Source organism: Microtus pennsylvanicus, chromosome 13, assembly GCF_037038515.1.
Source record: "Microtus pennsylvanicus isolate mMicPen1 chromosome 13, mMicPen1.hap1, whole genome shotgun sequence".
Taxonomy (NCBI): domain Eukaryota; kingdom Metazoa; phylum Chordata; class Mammalia; order Rodentia; family Cricetidae; genus Microtus; species Microtus pennsylvanicus.
In genome coordinates, this window is record NC_134591.1 from 50,911,759 (window position 1) to 50,927,337 (window position 15,579).

The 15,579-nt window shown below is 43.8% G+C and overlaps 1 pseudogene; it reads right to left on the reverse strand.

Annotated features, from left to right (window-relative positions):
- Positions 1-14,376: 14,376 nt before the first annotated feature.
- LOC142833306 (ubiquitin-ribosomal protein eS31 fusion protein-like) lies at positions 14,377-14,851 on the reverse strand (annotated as a pseudogene).
- Between the last annotated feature and the right edge of the window lie 728 nt (positions 14,852-15,579).

Sequence of the window (15,579 nt, forward strand, 5' to 3'; positions counted from 1 at the left end):
GATATCTAAGGATAACCCATCCTGCAAAGAACCTCATAGGATTATGAATAGTCTAAGATAGAATGAAACCAATGTTCGTTCTGATATGGTTTTATCATCCTTTTTTTCTCATGTTTAGCATGTGTCTAAATACTCCATGCTCAAGTTTGTGTAGAGTTGGGCTCCACAGTTGATGTCTGTAATCCCAGCACCACAGAGGCAAATGCATGCAGAAGGAATGCTACCAGCATGGTCTACATAGGAAGGAAGTTCCAGGCCAGCCTGGCCTTCATAGGAAGTTCCAGGCCAGCCAGGGCTAGAAATGAGAGCCTGTATCAAGCAAACAGCAATAACTAAGTGTTTATGTCATGACTGCATTTAAAATATTTCTTTAGCAACTCCTTAAATGAGAAACTAATAGACTCACCTAGAAGTCTGTGTCCATGACCTTCTCCAACATGGGGCTCAGCTTGTTTAGGAACTTCTAAGTCTTTATCCACATCAGTCAAGAACTGGCTCTTTCCTGTTGGATTATAAACATCATGTGGGCAAGTACCATGTCTGTTTTATTCAAAATTTTCTCCTCAGTACTAACAATGTCCATACAAGAGTATTAAAAATCAACAAATATCCCTAGTATGTGCAAGACCATGGATTAGATAAACACACACATACACCACACACACACACACACACACACACACACACACACATACATACACAGAACTCCTGTCCATGGAGAACTTACCATCTAGAAGAGGATCCAAAGAACGAGTTGGAAATCACTGCAACCACTGCTATAATTAGGGTGACCATATATCACACTAATTAAAAAAAAGTTTAAACATAGAAGGGCCACTATCACAAATTATGTTGGGGTGACAAGTGAACAGAGGTCATCGTGGGCGGAGCACGTTGAATGGCCACCCTAGAAACACAAAATATTTCACTCATTAATTTAGCAAATATTTACTGAGCCCTCCCCTGCAATGTATTGCAGGGGCCATAAGCCAATTGTGGGGCCTGGACATTGAAACATGAGGCATTCAGCCTCAGGAGATGAGCAGAAGTGGGCCATATCCCGACAGACTTTGTGTACTAAACTAAGGAAAGTAGGCTTTATCCCAGAGATAACGAGAAACCCTAAAGGCTATGACATGGTAGGCTTTCGATTTTAAAACAGTCGCTAGTCAAAGGATAGGCAGAATGGAGGTAAAACAAGAGACAGGGAGACTTATTTAAAAGTCTGTTGTAGGTGAAAGTTGAGAAGGCCCTGAACCAAGGCTCTGGGCCAATAAACAATGGAGAAACAGGAAATATCATAGAGGAATCTAAAAGCAGAATCAGGCAGATTGAGCCATTTTACCCCAGGAGATGACGGCGGAAATCCTTATATGGGTTCTGGTACTTACATCTCAAGATGCTGGTCATCCTGTTTGTTTTTGTGGCAGGATTTCACACTGTAGCCCAGGCAGGCCTGACCAAGCTCCTGATCCTCCAGCTTCAGCCTCTCGAATTCTGGGATTGCAGACACGCGCCACCACACCCTGCTTGGTTCTTTGTGTTTCAACGTTTGGTAAAATGCTCCTTCAGATAAGCTGCCGAGTTCCCCTAAAATCCAGGTCACAATTATGTGGGTGGACAACCCATAAAAAGCCCTATGTCAACTGAGCCATCAAGACAGACATTTTAGCAACTGCCACCTGCAGTGTTCTGAACTGAGATGCAAATATTTAGAAGGTGGAATTGTCACTGTCTATAAGGACAATATAATGAAAAGCTTAAACACAAAACAATAGCAAAAACGTCAATGCAAAACTGACCGTGTAATACCACACTAATTCACAGGTCATGTGTTTGGCAACGTTGGCTATCCAAAACACAATGAAGCAGGAAATAAGCAAAAAGAGTCCCAGAATAGCCAAAATAAACATTACAAAGTCTATGCACTAAAGTTAATACATTTCACTCCTAGGAGAACTCCACAGGCCTTCACTCGAAGCTGATTTACTCTTTCTTAGGTACAATTCTAATAAGCTTGATTATTTGGCTTTCCCATTTACAGACGATTAAGATTGTCAAATTAAAAGGGGGCAGCCATTAAAGGGAATGAGATAGACTCAGATGGACTGACATGGAAGGAGGCCTATGATATCCGGTCAGGTGAAAAGACGGAGAAGTCAGAGAACAGTGCCCAGCATGATGTGGTATTTGTATATACAATGCGTGTGCACCCTCCCACGGACGAAGACCTGTAGTGAAATACACTAAGCTGCTAACATAAATTATGTCCAGGCAATGGGAAAGTGGATATGGGTTAGTGTATATCCAAGGGGCACAGGAATAAAGAGAAGGCTTCAGCTCTCTGTGTATATGTGTGTGAATTCAAGTGCATGTTCGTGTTTGTATGAATATGTGTTCGGGTATATAAGAGTATATGTGTGTATGGAGGCCTGTAGAGGCCTGTATGTATGTAGACAACCTCCAGGATTCTTTCTTAGGCACCAGCTACCATATTTCTTTTCTTTCTTTCTTTTTTTTTTAAATCTCATTGTTTTTGAGACAGGGTTTCTCTACTGGCTGTCCTGGAACTCACTATGTAGGTCAGACGGGCCTCAAACTTGTAGAGATCCACCTGCTTCTGCCCTCCCCCACCCCCACCCAAACACAAGTGCTGGGATTAAAGTCATGTGTTCTATGCCTGGCTTCATTCATTTTATTTTGTGTGTATGAATGTTCTGCCTACATGCGTATGTGCACTGTGTGCATGCCTGATGCCTGTGGAAGTCAGAAGGCAACACTGGATCTCTTGGAACTGGAGCGTGGATGGCTGTGAGCCACCATGGGAGTGCTGGGTCCTGAACCCAGGTTCTCCAAAAGAGCAACAGGTGCTCTTAACCACTGAGACGACTCTCCGGCCCCTAACACCCTCCTAATTTTTGAGGCAGAGTCTCTCACTAGGACCTGGAATTCAGTGATTAGGGTAAGTGAGCCCCAGGGATCCTCCTGCCTCAGCCTCCCCAGTGCTGGGTTTGCAAGTGTACACCACCACAGCTGGATGTTTGATGTGGACCCTGAGGGTGGAACTTAGGTCCTCATGCTTGTACATCACAAGATTACAGAGCCATCTCCCAGTCCCATGGCTTCAGGCTCCATACATTCCTGTTTCTTCCCAATGCAAATATTCTAGTTTGGTCATTTGAATATCCATTACAAAGTATACAAAAGGTAGTACCAGAGCAAGTACATTGAGAACAAACATAGAACATAAAACCCAGCAGTAAGCCGGGCAGTGGTGGCAAACACCTTTAATCCCAGCTCTCAGGAGTCAGAAGCAGGCGGGTCTTGGAGTTTGGGGCCAGCCTGGTCTACAGAGCAAGTTCCAGGACAGCCAGGGCTACACAGAGAAGGCTTGTCTCAAAAAAAAAAAAAAGAGAAAAAGAAAGAAAAGAAACAAACAAAGAAAGAAAAGGACAGAGAAAAACCAGATTGATGCACACACTCCCTCATCATGTCAGTCCCTAGCAACAAGAAGGCAAGAGCTTCCATTGTTGCTGTTTTTGCTTTTGAGAAAAAATTTTCTCTGCATAGCCTAGGTTGGCCTTGCATTTGCAAACCCCCTGTCTCAGCCTCTGAAAGACTGGGATTAGAGGTGTGTACCATCACTCCCAGCAAAGATACTGATTTGTGTAGGAGCAGAAGTGATACAGAGCATGGACTGGTCTGTCCTCAAACTCAACAGTCAATAATGGCCTATTGAGTGTCTGCCCATTGCCGGTCCCTAAAAGAACAGAGGTAAATTAGACAGTCCCTGCTAGAGGAGCTCCAGTAGCAGAGATGGATTTGAGCATGTGTATGTGGGGCGCAGTGCAAGGAGAGCTGTCCTGAAATTCTGGATAAAGCTTGGAGGAAATTTACAAGGGGAAGAAGCTGACTCAGCCCGAAGACCTTAGCTCAACAACCACGGATACACAAAATGTAACTATCATATGAGACAACATTTAAACTTAATTAAACATAACCATTGTGTGGGGCTGGAGAGATGGCTCAGCCGTTAAGAGCACACAGTGCTCTTGTAGAAGGCTTGCATTTGGTTCCCAGCACCCATATCTGTTAGCCGACCACCACCTGTGACTCTAAAGGATCCAGTGCCCTCTTCTGGCCTCTGTGGGCACCACACGCATGTGCACAAACCTATGTACAGACTTAAACCCACACGCAGAATTATAAATGACCACACAAACGAAACTTAAAAAAAATAAATAAAAAGGAAGCCAAAAAAGACTTGTGTGGAATGGCATTTTAAACAGACTTTGAATGGGAAGTGCAATTCAGGACAAGAAGCAGTATATGCAAAATCACAGAGACATAACATTTCTTAATGCTTTTAGATAGTACATCTAAACTCTTCTGGCAAACTGGTGATGACGGATGTTGGTGTGTAAGGTGATATCAAAGACATTTCACACTTGGAAACTATGTATCCTTTGTTATCTTGGAAAATATAGTTAAGCTTAGGTATACCCCAGAAACATGAGGAACATAGAGCCAGCACTTTCTTATTTCTCGTGTGTAATGTCAGATAACCCAGAGAAACTTGTCCTTAATTTGAAAAACAAAGGAATAGAAGTCACAAAGCTGAAGAGTCACTGACAAATGGCTGATCTCGGTTATCAGCTTGGCTGGATCTGGAATCAGCTAAACTGCCGGCCACATCGGTGAAGGATTTTATAATTGGGAAAACCAACCTGAAATGTGAGTGGCACCTATGGGTGCAGCCACATAGACGGAAGTCTGAGAGAGAAGCTTTGCTTTTCATCTCACTGACTTCATATCTTGCTGGTGAGTGCATTTACTGCTACCGCCACCCCCAGACTACAGCACAGCCTTTCTGAGAGCAGAACCCAGCCTCCCCGGGTTTCCAGGATGGACCAGACATCTCTCCAGGAATCCTCCGGACCTTCAGCGCCAGCCTGATACTGCTGAGATTTCCAGTCATGTGGCTCAAACTGTCACCCAGGTCTCCATCTCTTCAGTTTAAAGATAGCCGTTGTTAGACAAGTCAAGTCTGTACCTTGGAAGACAGTCTAATAGATCTCTTCTGCACTCCTTACTCATTCTATCTATCCTGCCCCTCTAGAGAATTCTCACTAATACAGGTCTCGTCTGTCACAAGTCCCAACGTCCAGCTAGCTCCTCTAGGTACCCTAGGACTCTGCTTAGGCATGATCTCTTTCAGAAAACCACCTTGCCCAGCAGCCCTTTCTTCTCAAGCCTGCTCTCCTGGCATCCAGCGCATTTATCTACCCACTTACCACACGGTTCGGGAACAGTGAATTAAACTTTCCAATTCCACAAGTAGACTGGATCTTCTTAATGTAGAAATCTGTCTTCATTCAACTGTGTGAAACACACTTGGTATTACAGACTGTAGCATGTGATGGGATGGACTTGCTTAAATAAGAGGTCAGGATTCAGGGATCACTCCCTGGTCTGGACGCTAAGGTTCTTGAAGGGAGGGGCTGCTTGCCTGTCGCAGCATCCCAACACTAACAGTCACTGAAATATCACAGTGGCTGATTGAGAAAAATGGACCATGAATGAGTGAACAGCCAGGAAAAAATTTCTCAAGACAGAAATGACATGATTAGATCGGGATTTAGAAAAATAGTTTTGAAGCCAGTGTTAAATATAGACCAAGGGGTGAAGAAGCCTGGAGGGGGGAAATAATGAGAAAAATCGCCCAACAAAAATGAAGCATATAAGTAAAAGAGCACCTGTTCCTGGCCAGTATGACCAGATGTGTGTATTTATTTTCCAGGGTTGATCTTATTCCCTAAAGAGTCCCCAATGGAGGACATGCCGCTAGCTCATTCTGGAAGCCTTCCCTGTCCTGAACCCCCATCAGACCGGTGCCTTCCTGTACGTTTGGAGGTCACAGAGGGCAGTGGCTACGTCTTATTCATCTTAGTATCTCCAATGCCTAGGACATGGCTGCTCAATAAATGTTTGCTGAATGAATGAACACATAAATTGATCTATTAGTATACTGTACTCGAGCTCCGACCAAGACACAGAGGACCCTACTGATCCCCAGTGGACAGGTTTCTGGATACAGGAAACAGAACAAATAAAGCAAGACGGGATCCGGAGCACACCTATTCCTCGGGTAACACCGGGTAAATTTCTCTCTCTGACCCTTCCATCCTCATTCTGAAGAATAACCCTCATTGAGTGGAAATCAATAAAAGTCATTTTAAGGGAAGTAGGTTTAGAAAAAGGCCCTGAAGGAGAAGAGAGACAGCAGGGAACTTCAAGTTCAACCAATTTGGACTTTTCTTTTTTCCTTTTTATGAGAATTTGTAAGCTTTTTTTTTAAAAAAAAAAAAAGGTTCTTTAACAAGATAAAAAGTCTGCTTTTCACATTGTCTTTCAAAATGAATCCCTTCTGCATTCAAACTCATAGCCTTGCTGGCCAACCCCAACCTCCTATCTTTTTAGATTTCCAAAAAGGAAGAAATAAATTTGCAGCCAAAATTAGACATGCTCTGGTCTGCAGCTTTGTATTCATAAGAAGCTCTCTGAAGTAGCTGCAGATAGCTCTCAAGACATTCTGCAAATGTAAATGCTTAGATTGGTGATCCGGGAAACCCAACAAGTGTTTGCCAACTTCATGCAACAGGCACCAGGAAGAAGCCATAGGCAACGTCCACCCCATACCTGTCCCCCTGTGCTAGAAGGAGCTCGTGGTTCTATGATGGTAACTCGTAGTCACAAGAAGTTAAATAAGACCCAACTCATTTATTTATCTATTTATCTTTTTATTTTGTGAAGATTTGCCTATATGTACATATGTGTACAATTGTGCCTTGTGCCCGTAGATGTCAGAGGAGGGTGTTGGATCCTCTTGAGCCGGAATTACAGAAGGTGTGAGCCACCCCGTGGATACTGAGACCTGAACCTGGGTCCTCTGCAAGAGCAGCCAGAGCTCTTGACAGTGGGGCCATCTCTCTAGCCTCTCCCCCAACTCAACTATAATGCAGATAAAATATATCCAGGGAACAACACAGACAAACCACTCAAGGTTTCGGAGGCCAGAGAAAGCTTTTTGGTTTCAAGTCCTTTGATTGCTTTGGAACAAGGTGAGACTTAAAAGTGAGGCACTGATGAAGATAAGATTTTAATATTAAGAGATGGGAAGTATTACAAAAAGAGTGTCTAGGGAGTGATTGACCGAGGGAAGGTATCATGAAGGGGGTTGTTGAAATCTGAGACGGAGTATAGCACCGCAGTCAACAGTACCTGAAGGCCGTCCGGCTGTGACTCTGGTCTCTGCTGCTTACGGGCCGGGTGACCTGAACACACTTACCTCCTCTGAAGGTCAGTGTCCACAATCTCAAAATGGAGACACTTAAGTGTCAGCACACTTGCCTTGTAAAGGTGACAAGGAGCAAAGGAAATGGTGTCCATTGTGATTCTTGGTGAAGAATAGCATTGCATCAACAGTGGCTATCCCTTTCAAGTGCAACCCCGTGGCTTGAACCACTTAGGCAATGGAAAAGAATGGTTATTTTCAAAGTGTGGAACAGACAGCCCTCCTGCGTTAACTCTAACCAGCGAAGCAAATCTCCCTGCATGGCTGTGCAGAGCAGGCTCTTAGCATCCTGGCTGTTTTGTTTGTATACTTGTTTAGAGACAAGGTCTCACTGTTTACCCCTGGCCGGCCTTGAACTCTCAGAGATCTGCCTCTCATGTGCTAGAATTAAGGGTCTTCAGCACCATGCCAGGTCTTGCTGTTCGATTTTGAACCTTTCCTCTCTGTTTCTGAAGGTACCCTGCGTCCCGCTCACTTTCGAGGGTCATCTTGAACTCCACACTTGTTTGTTTTGTGTATGTGTTCACACTTACCACAACACTCAGAGGTCAGAGGACAATTGGTAGGGATTGGTTTTCTTTCTCCACCATGTGGTTCCCAGGGATTGAACTAGGGTCATCAGTCTTGGCAGAAAGTGCCTTTACACACGGAGTCTGCTGACCCCATCCTCAAACTTTGCTTGATTTTGTTGACAATAGAACTCTTCTAGAGGAAAATAAAAACTGTATGGATTTCAGATTTTATTTGCATTTATTCGTTCATTGATTCAATAAATAAAGATTGATGGCTTGCTCGCTTGATTGATTTTGATTCATTTTTTTGAGACATGCTGAGTAGTCCAGGCTGGCCTCTTGCTCACCAATCCTCCCACCCCAGCCTTTTGAGTGCTGGGTCAGAAGATCATCAAAAGCCACCTAGTAGAAACCGTCAGCTCCCACCCCTACTTGTTCCTGTGTCTCTCCCTCTTCTAGTGGGGCTGTAAAGGAAGAAGGGTGTGGTTTGTAGCAGGTGCTTGCCCAGCATTGCAAGGCCTACATTTCATCCCCAGCACTGAGAGGAAAACAAACCCCCAGAGCTGCAGAAGACGTCTAGTGCAAGCTGAAGATCACGGCCACGCTTTAAAGCTGTCTTAATTCAACGCTTAAACACTATGCCAAAAAAAGAACAAAGAGAAAATATTTGTTTCATAGCTTATTATTCATGTTCTTTAGCACTCTCTCTCTCTCTCTCTCTCTCTCTCTCTCTCTCTCTCTCTCTCTCTCTCTCTCTCCCCCTCCACTTCCCAACCATCCTTGGGTGGAGTGTTGCTTATAGACCCCACCTCTGTGTCCACCTTCTGCCTCAAACCTGATATCCATCAAGCTGTTGCTGTCTCCTCCTCTCTCCTCCTCTTTTCTTCTTTTGAGTGAAGATCTCATTTTGTAGATCAGGTTGGCCTCACAGAGATCCTCCAGCCTCTGTCTCCCAAGTGCTGGGATTAAAGATGCGTGCCACTATGCCAGGTGTAACAGGCTTCCTTTAACACTAGCAGGTTTTAAAAAAAACACAATCAAAAATAAAAGGTAATTAAAAATAATAAAAAGGAGAGATGTTTGCATCCTCTTCAGAGGTTAAGTGGTGGCAATCTGTTGATTTGGGATAAAGTCCCAAATCCTTAACATGGCCTCTGCAGCCTCGGACATAGCCACACCTACATTTCCTATTTGTTCCTTGCCCTTCTGTACTTTCTTCTCCAGCCATGTTCCTTCTTCTCGTAGACTTTTGCTATGTCTGACACTCTCTCTCACCTCACAATCTCCCTCTTGCTCCCTCCCCGTCACTCTCTACCCACCAGCTAGCTGCTCTCACTCATCACTTCAGGCTTCAGCTTAACTACTCCGGAATAGAAGTAGAGTTAGTTAGATTCCCATACACACTTCTCCTTCATAACCCTCGTTGCTTTCATACCGTTTGCCTTCTCTAACAGTCTGCAAAGTCCAAGAGGACAGGGCCGCTCCTGTCTTGCTAATAGGTACATTCCCATCTTAAGCACAGCTTAGTATCTGGCGAATAGTAGTAATAGAAAATAATAAAGTATTTTCGAATTAGCTCATACAGTCAGCTGCAAGTTGACTTCATCTATATTTCTCTAAAGCTTCCTAAGGCTACCCAAACAGGGGTGACATTTCCTTGTTCATGTTACCACTGTGCCAAAGACTCCACCATTTTTGTATTTTTTTTTGGGGGGGGGGTTCAAGACAAGGTTTCTCTGTGTAGCTATAGCTGTCCTGGAACTCGCTCTATAGGCCAGGCTGGCCTTGAATTCAGAGATCCTCCTGCCTCTGCCTTCTGAGTTCTGTGATTAAAGGCGTGCGCCACCACCGCCAGCTTCCACCTCTCTTTTTGTACTTAACATACTATGCTGTGATGATGTGTTTAACATGACACGACGCTCTTGTCTCTCAGGCCATACCTGCCTTCCCCCGCTTTTTTTGTCCTTTTCCCCGAGCACTTCACCTGGGGTCTGGCACAATGTTAGTGATCAAGAAAGGTTGAGACAGTAGAGTTGTCAGATTCTGTCAACTGACCATATATAGAACGTGAAGGAGCATGGGAAGGCAGAAGATACCATCTGGAGCATGGTCTAGCCTCACACAGCAATGAGGTGATCTAGAAAGCAGAGATACACCGTTCTAAGCATAACTACTGATAGGAGCCTCAGCATAGGAGAGGATGGAGTCCTGAGAGGGACGCCATGACAGTACATCCCAGGACAGGAGTCTGCAGCAGCCAGGAGAGGATGATGACCGACAGGATGTATTCTAATTAGCCTGGTCCCCTCCAATTAACACGTGCAGTTTTAGCTTAATAACTGTGGGTGCTTCCTTCTTTATGCTCTCTTTTGTTTGTTTGTTTGTTTTTTTGAGGCAGGGTTTCTCTGTAGCTTTGGAGTTTGTCCTGCCACTAGCTCTTGTAGACCAGGTTGGTCTCGAACTCACAGAGATCCGCCTGCCTCTGCCTCCTAAGTGCTGGGATTAAAGGCATGCGCCACCACCACCCGGCTCCTTTATGCTCTTAAAAGTGTCCCAAATAAGTTACCTAGCCAGCCTACCAGAAGATCATATGAATTTGGAAATGTTGGATGATATAAGGACAGTAAATAAATAAGAAAATAAAACAAAAAATGAAAAAAAGAAAAGACAAAGGGAAAACTGAGTACAAGAATGAGGCGAGGAGGGTTGGAGAAGGCAGATGGTAGAAAAGCAATGAGGGTCATGAAGGAGAAGAAGCGTGTAAAGAGGAATTCAACTAACTCTACTTCTATTCCGGAGTAGTGAAGCTGAAGCCTGAAATGACATAATTTATGTCTGAGTCATAGAAGTAGAGGAGGAAACTAATGAAATTTTCCTTATTCATTTCCTTTTTAAAAGAATTGTTCTGTTTGCCACAAGGTCTTGTTGGCTATAGCAGTTTGAATGGTTTGAATATGTATGGTCCTCACAGACTAACGTTTTTGAATGCTTGGCTTATAGTGACACTATTAGGAGGTATAGCCTTGTTGGAGTAGGTGTGGCCTTGTTGTGAAGAGACACCATGACCATAGCAACTCTTATAAAGGAAAACATTTAATTGAGGTGGTGGCTTGCAGTTTCAGAGGTTCAGTTCGTTATATTCATGGCCGAGAGCCTGGCATCATGCAGGCAGACATGCAGGCAGTAGTAGCTGAGAGGCCTATGTCTTGCAGGCAACAGGAAGTCTACTGAGACATTGAGCAGTATCCTGAGCACAGGAAACCTTAAAACCCACCCCCCACAGTGACACACTTCCTCTAACAAGGCCATACCCATTCTAACAAAGCCACACCTCCTAGTAGTGCCGCAAGTACATTCAAACTACCACACACACAATAAACATAATTTAAAACAAAAATTGCATTTAAGGTATAACTATAAGGCCTCTTATTAATTTGCATATTAGCCAAACAATAAAAAAATCCCCACATGTTCATAGTTTACTCCATCAGGATTAAACTAGGCTGTGTAAGGGCATATAATAAGGTATTTTCCCCATTCAAAGGCAATTCAGGTTATAGAAAGCGTCTCAATTTTAGAGCTACTAAAATGTGGGAAAATAGATACCTTACAATAGATCATGTTTAGGTTAAAAAATAGCCTTTACAGTGAAAAAGAAAAAAAAAATAATGGAATATATCCATAAACAGTACCAAGCGAATGTTTGACATGAGAAGGTTCTCAGAAACTCAGTGGAGCAAGAAGTTCCAAGGGGCAGCTGTGGTGGAGGAAGGCTGGCGCGGTGCTAACCCAGGCTGTTTAATGCCTTTCCTATTGATTCTACAAGGCATTCACAGGAAGCACAGATTAACTACGCTTTATACTTTGCCTTCTTACATAACAACTTTCAGCTTCGTTACGATGTGTGGGCAGCTGTTTAACTAGCTGACATAATAATTAAACAAATATATAATGTGCTAAAAAAATAAAAATAAAATCGGAGGAAGTGGCCAAATTGTTTAAATTTTTAACCTAGTAAAGTATTTTGAAAATGATAGGTAGTATTTCTATACTTGGAACAAGTTAAAATGGTTATACGATGGAAACAAGAAATTCTGAATGATTTCTGTGGCTAACGATATGGGCTCAAGATTCCTAGGCCAGCGTGTGTGTGTGTGTGTGTGTGTGTGTGTGTGTGTGTGTGTGTGTGTGTGTGATGTGTAGCTTAGAAAACAGCTTCGGGCTTCATGCCTCTCCCCAGGCACCATCTTCCTTGGTTGCTTTGTTTCTTGAAAGCCACGAAGCGGTAGAGCTTGCCCCTTGGGCCAGGTGGGCTAGCCGAGGAACCTCCCGAGCCACTTAAATTCCCCCTTCCACATACAACCCACTCTGTGCTACAAACATCAAGATTTACCACTCCGGGTTGATTGCACACCAGTGGATCCTGATCCTAGCCTTCTCTGCTGCAGACCACCGTTCATCTCTCCTTGAAGATCCTTGAACTTCAAGCCGCCTGCCGCCGACTGTCTCAATCACCTACAGCTGATCATACTCCACGTGGGAAGAAATGTTTGCAAGACTTCCAGAATGCAGATGGCTTTCTTAAGCGCTGTGTCCACCTGTCTTTCAGGCTCAGTGTGAACTAAATCAGGCGAGTCTGGTGTCTGTTATCGCACAAGCACGTCCTCTTTCCACGCTTGTCTTCTTCGGAGCTGGCCTTCCTAACATTTCTAAGTATTTTCCTGAAGCCCAAACCAGTTCCCCTTCTCTCTCTCAGCCCAAAGTCTCCATCTACTCTTTGGAGCCTATCCTTCCCCATGTCTTCAAAGAGATCGTTGAATGTTCCTTGAACTTCTGGACTTATCTACAGTAAACCTGTCTGTATTTGCACCACTGTCCCTTAGCGGGCTCATGTCCTTATACCTCTGTGGAGTGAGGATTTGAGGCGACACCCCAGTATTACTTAGAATCCGCTGGCCCTCTACCCTCTTGTAACTCCCCCAGCCCCTTTCCTTGGTTGAGCACCAGGCTCTAACTGTTTGCCCGTTACTTCCTATTGCTCACAGGAGATAGTGCCATTTGGCTTCTGTCTTCTCTTATGCTGTAATTACTGCCATTCTCAGAAGCGACTTCAGAGTCAGCCTGAAGACCTTGTTCCCATCACCTTCCCACAGTGACAGTCAATCACCTGTCCCCACAGTCACTTCCAGGATCTGACAAGGTCTTGTCAGGACCCAAAGCTACTCCACTTTTTCTGCTTCTCCAATCAGGAATCCAACCTTCTGACGACAGTCGTCTACCCTCCAGCCTCCCTAGCAAGCTTGTTTACCTGCCCTGTTCTTCCATTTCATCTGAACGCCAGTTCGTTGGCCCCTTTACTTTCTTCTTCTTACACTTTTGTGTCTCATTTCCCTGCTTACTAGCGTAACGATCCCAAGCCATCATCACTCCATTAAGTCTTTCTTGGTCTGCGCACTAAGCCCTTTCACCTGCTTTTTGGTGACCTCTTCTCTTCCTCTTCTTCCATTAAGCCTTTGAACAAGGAAGTCTCCTAGGGATCTGTTCTAAGAGCTCTTCTCTGTTTATTAAACAGCCTCTCCTTGTGTGGTGCAACTCTTTCTGTAACTTCAGCTCCAATAAGCATGCGTGTAAGCCTCCTAAGCACACCTTTTGGAGTTCTAGGTGGCTCTAACTACTCCCTGGCCTCTTCAATGGTTCTCTCCAAGTGACAGTTAATTCAGTGTGTTCAGAAGTAAAGTTGACAACACCCATTAAAACCATGTCTTTCCCAAATCTAAGCTATTTTGGAAATGTCCCTCTCTTCTCTTTCTTTCTTTCTTTCTTTCTTTCTTTCTTTCTTTCTTTCTTTCTTTCTTTCTTTCTCTTTCTTTCTCTTTCTTTCTTTCTTTCTTTCTTTCTTTCTTTCTTTCTTTCTTTCTTTCTTTCTTTCTTTCTTTCTTTCTTTTTGAGACAGGGTTTCTCTGTGAAACAGTCACAGTCCTGGCTGTCCTGGAACTTACTCTGTAGGACAGGCTGGCCTCGAACCCACAGAAATCCTCCTGCCTCTGCCTCCCGAGTGCTGGGATTAAAGGTGTGTGCCACCACCACCTGGTTTCCTCTCTTTTTATTAATTTGCTGGAGGTAGGATTTTGTTATGTGGCCCTGGGCAGCCTGGAACTTGATATGTAGACCAAACTCATGGCAATCCTCTTGCTTCAGCCTCTTAAGTGAAAGGCCTGTGTTACCATGTCCACCTCTCTTGATTTTTATTTTATAAGCTGTGTTATAAAAAAAACTCACACATAAATCAAAACATCACACACCAAAATTAACCAGACCCCAAATTTATACAACTTAATGAATGTGCATACAGTTAGAATTGGCATCTGAAACAGAGGCTGTGAAGCACCACATTAAAATTTACCCTTTCAGTATTGAATATATTTTATGTATTTATCCATAAATACCGTCTTGTTGATTTATTTGCTTATTTTATTTTATCATTTTATTAGTTCCTGTCTTTTTATTAGCTCACACACACAACTCCTTGTCTTCTGGTTTGTTGAAGCAGTAAGTCAGATGACACCTACTACAGTCATGTCTGTTAGAGTGGCTGCGCATGGCACCTCCTGTCCACGTTCATCAGAAGGGCACTCTTGGTGCAGGCGACTTATGGTGCCATCGTCATCCACCTTATGGTATTTCAGCCCAGCCAACTTAACCTTCCTTTCCTGCCCATTCTTCCTGGAAATGCTGTAAGACTTCGTCCTCTCCTCAGCACCGCCATGAAGTCTCAACACAGGATGAAGGGGTGTATGGGGGGGTTCCTTTTGAATGCTGTAGTCAGAGTACAGCATCACCCAGCGGCTTACCAGCAAAGAGCCTTTGCTGCACAGCAGGGATGCCTTTCTGATCCTGGATGGTACCCTTGACGGTTTCCACAGTGTCTGAGGGTTCAGTCCTGAGTGTGATGTCTCCCTGTAAAGGTCTTTATGAAAATCTGCATCTTGGTGGCTGTTCCACTGCAGCTGGTGGATTGGAAAGTATAAAAATATGTATATGCTATGCATACGTGGTTAGTCTAGAATTCACTATGTAGCCCAGGCTTGGCTTAAACTCATGGTAGTCCTGCCTCCACCTCCTAAGTGTTGGGATTATATGTGTGCAGCACCATACGGACTTCTCTCATATTTAAATAATCACCAAGACTTACTAGTTTTCTCCCCAAACTATTTTTCAATATTTTGTACTTTCTCTATCGCTACTGCCACCACCCCTAGTCCAGCTCATTACTAGTTACTCTCTCTCAGTTCTCTACTCCCTCTGATGAAGAGTTTTTATTCTACCCAATAGTTACCGTGAACCATGTACTTTATTGTTCCCAACCTTCCTTTAATACAGTTCCTCATGTTGTGTTGGCCCCAGCCATAAAATTCTTTTTGTTGCTACTGTAATTTTGCTACTGCTATGAATTACAATGTAAATATCTGATATTTAGGATAGTGACATTTGGCCCCTGTGAAAGGGTCTTTCCATCCCCAAAGTTGTCTCCACGCACAAGTTGAGAATCGCCGTTCTAAAACATAGTGCCTCTTTCTCTTTTTAAAGGATTTTTTTTTAGGCTTAAGAGTGTTTGCCTGTGTATGTACATCAGGTCTGTGAGTCTGTGACTGGTACTGGGGGAGGCTGGAAAATGGCGCTGATCCCCTGGAACTGGAGTTACAGAAGGTTGTG